The 4,064-nt window shown below is 37.4% G+C and overlaps 1 pseudogene; it reads left to right on the top strand.

Moving 5' to 3' along the window:
- The first annotated feature begins 1,528 nt into the window (after positions 1-1,528).
- Positions 1,529-3,592, top strand: LOC106529912 (sterile alpha motif domain-containing protein 5 pseudogene; annotated as a pseudogene).
- Positions 3,593-4,064: the final 472 nt, after the last annotated feature.

Below are 4,064 nucleotides of genomic sequence, written 5' to 3'. Positions count from 1 at the left end.
TATCAGTGATGTCCAAAGTCAGTCGTCAAGGGCCGATGTCCTGCATGTTTTAGGAGCTGCCCTGGTTCAACACAGCTGAACCTAAGGAGTGCCTAATTAGTAGGCCTTGCAGATCATGATGGCAGACTGAGGAGGCCTGCAAGTTGAGTACTATTAGGTTGTTGAATCAGAGCAGCACCTAAAACATGCAGGACACCGGCCCTTGACGACTGACTTTGGACACCACTGTTCTATATCTTTACCCAAGTAAAACAATGTTGTGTCATCTACTAAGAGAACACATTTAAAAAGTCTTGACACATTTACCAAGTCGTTCACATATAAAATAAATAACTTAGGTCCAAGTACAGAACCTTGAGGCACTCCTCGTGATGTTACCTAATTCAGATCATTTATTCGTACAAACTGTTTCCTATCTTCCAACTAACTAGATACCCACTGTAATGCTGGTCATCTAATACCATATTTAGCCTTTCAAGAAGAATACTATGGTTAATAGTATCAAACGCTTAAATCAACAAAAACAACACCATACTGTTTTTGATCAACAGCAGTTGTTATTTGTTCTATTAATTCAATGAGAGCCATGGATGTAGAATTATTAGTTCTGAACCCATATTGACTGTTACTTAATATATTCTGTTTATCAATAAATGTATCAAATCTGGTCACAAATAACTTCTCTAAAATCTTTAAAAACTGTGGCAACAAAGATATTGGTCTGTAATTGATAAACCATATTTCTCATCATTTTAAAGACTGTAAAGTAAAATGTAACATTTTCTTTAAACATTATGTCATAAATAGATTGTTGTAAATAAGTAAAAATTCTCTCAACTCAACTCAAACATTTTTCATCCATGGTTTGTCAACATCTCTCTTTGTGTAATTTTTTTGCACACAAATCCTTTCATACAGAGGACTTAAAATATTCATGAAAACATCATATGATCTGTTTACATCATCAACTTTACATTCTTCCAGTTTTGTTTCCCAAAATTGTCCTTAAATTTATCCAAATCTTTTTTTATGTGTTTATTATTTTTTCTTGATTGTAACTACTTTTGTGCTGCATTGATTATATTGTGAAAACTGGTAAGTGATCACTTACATCAGTAATCAAAATGCCACCCATTACCTCTGTTTGTTAAATTTGTAAAAATGTTATTATTTTTTGAGACATTTAGAAACAGGGAGAACTAAATGTTTGGTTTTAATGATACACCATGGTTTCATTAAAGAAAACAAAAGCAGTTTTGGTTGCTGGTTAACTTACACCACAGTAGTTAGACGTGAAAGAAAAACGAAAGAGAAGAACCAACCCTTTTGAAAAACAGAGCAAAAACAACTAGCCAATCAGTGCTATGCTTTAGATACGCCTACTCTTGTGATACGCCCCCTTCTCGCCCATTCTGTAATCCGCCGGGACCTGCTTCTCTTGATACCTGTCTGTGGTTCTCTGTACGGCCTGCAGGAGGCAGCAGACCGCGGTCAGGTCCGGTTGTCCTGCGGCTTCAGTAGAAACTCGAGCAGAGTGTGAAGCTGGGCAGAACCGTGGAGTCTGGTCTCTGCCGGAGCAGAGGGCAGAACCACACCGGGTCCACATCTGTGGAGAACTGTTTTCACGGTCCTTCCGTCCGACATGAGCGTCTCTGCTCCGGTGGAGATCTGACAGGATGGACCTGGAACCGTTCCCGACACGGAGCTTTTCTCTCAGGCTGCTGATCTACGGTAATAAATGATTTATTGATTGATTGACAGAGTTAACGGGACTGTTCTGCAGAAACTGTGACAGGTTAATACAGACCCTGCTCTGTTTTTAATTTTATTTTGGGCACTTTTCGATGTGATCATTGTTGAGTTAGCTCACAGATCAAGTTCTATATATATTTTATAATCTTATGTCCAGTTTTTAAAATCCCAAAATCCTGAAGACAGAAAAAAAACAACACTTGGAGTAATTTACCTGATCCTAAAAGCTTTACAATGATTTTACATAATTATCCGTAATTTTAATGCTGATTATTTAGTTTTTAACTTATTATTCACAAGTTGGCTTTCAGAACAGAAACATATTTAGATTTAACAACTTTCAAACAATAATGTTAGATTCTTTAATAAGGTAATTTAAATATAGTTACAATATTTTTAATTTAACTGAGTATTTAGCTACGAATTCTGAAGACAACATCTGTTTGTTAACATGTTCATTATATTAGGCTTAATGCTTTAATCTGATGGCTTTTGTTGAAAGATTATTTATTTATTTATTTATTTATTTATTTATTTATTTATTTATTTATTTATTTATTTATTTATTTATTTATTTATTTATTTATTTATTTATTTATTTATTTATTTCAACACAATATAACTTATCATTACAAGGGAGGAGTACAATAACATTAAAACATTTCATGTCCCATAATTCTGTAACTCTACACAAAACAATAAATTTAAAGAAGTTGTTTTGTTATTTCATAGTTTCTAACAGTTTACAAAATTTCGTCTTAACTAAAAATATTCACAGACTTTCAGTTTCAGCTTCATTTAACTTATTGTTTCTAAGTAAACAACATAAATTTGGGTTTATATTTGTTTTTTGTTCATCAGCTCATCATAAGACCATCTTCTGACCAAAATCAGTTCACTTTCTACTTTTTAAACATCTGTTCCTGAGCTAAATATAAGTACATTGACTGTCAAATCTTAGAACTTTTAACATCATTACAAAACAAATAGCATTGTTTTGATTCAAATAATTTGGGTTCTGATAATGAGCCTTGTGGAACAGCTCAGGTTATGTTTCCTAATCATCTTTCCTGTTATTCATTTGTTAAAACAATGGTTTTAACACCCTTTACATTATTCTGTCTCCAAACACACCTTCAGCAGAGACGTGTCAGCCAGGTTCTGACATTAAAAGTGAAAATATGTGTTTGTTTTCTGAGACTCTAACAGATGTGTCGAACCTGGGAAGCTGAATCTGTGAGGTGGAGCACAGAGTTGGACCTTCATCAGTGACAATGGAGACGTGCTGTTAAAACAACCCCTTTAACTTGGATTTAAAATGAGCCAGGGGCCAAACCTGGTCCTCCAGTGGCTGTCACAGCTTCACCTGGCCCAGTACGTAGAGTCATTCCTGGACAACGGCTACGATGACCTGGAAGTCTGCAAACAGATTGGGGGACCAGATCTGGATGCGATAGGAGTCCGGGTTCAGTATCATCGACACCGGCTGCTCACAGCCGTGCAGGTGCTGAGGAAGGAGCACAGAAAGAAAACACCTGGTTATTATTTCACCTTGGAGCCCCTGGGTGGTCCTGGGGGACCATCAGACAGGAGGCACCAGGCCTCCTGTCCTGGAAACCATAACCTGAGATTGTCAGACTGTAACAACTTTGTGACTTATCCCAAACTGAAGCTCAAAATCCTGATCAGGGATAAACTGGCGAAAGATGGGATCGACCTGGGACGAGCCCCGTACACCCACAAGGTACGAAACGTCCACCTTCCTTCTATATCTGGATTAAAGTCTGCGTCTTCTGAGACCGTGTGTCTGATTCCTCTGCTTCCTCTGTTGTCCATGTGATGGAGAGTGTGACAGATCTCTTTGATGTTGCTGACATCCGTTGATGATTCTTTAACCACAAGTCTCTGGCAGGCATCTGCCGAGGCGAGTTGTGTGTTTATTTTTGTGCTCAATACACTTAAAAAAAACAGAAAGGGTGACTGTTTTTACATGTGTGTATGTTTGTGTGTCTCGTTAAGGCCCTGTCACACTATAAAGTTTTTGACAACTTGTGCTAGTGCTGGGCGGTATACCGTTTTATACCGAATACCGGTTTTTATTTTTGTTATGATATGAATTTTTTGAATACCGGACATTCCAGTTTAAATAGTGGAACGTTTCGTCGCGGCCGCCAGTGAACTATTGTTTCCTGGGGGACATTTTTCCTTGCTGCACCGCTATGTGCGTTAGCATGCTAATGATTGGAGCAGCTAGTTGCAGCTGCGGGTGGCGATTCTGCTGCTTATATTGACTGACTTTTAAAAAACATCCT

The sequence above is a fragment of the Austrofundulus limnaeus genome, unplaced genomic scaffold (genome assembly GCF_001266775.1).
Source record: "Austrofundulus limnaeus strain Quisiro unplaced genomic scaffold, Austrofundulus_limnaeus-1.0 Scaffold476, whole genome shotgun sequence".
Taxonomy (NCBI): domain Eukaryota; kingdom Metazoa; phylum Chordata; class Actinopteri; order Cyprinodontiformes; family Rivulidae; genus Austrofundulus; species Austrofundulus limnaeus.
This window is presented reverse-complemented; position numbering and strand designations above follow the sequence as displayed.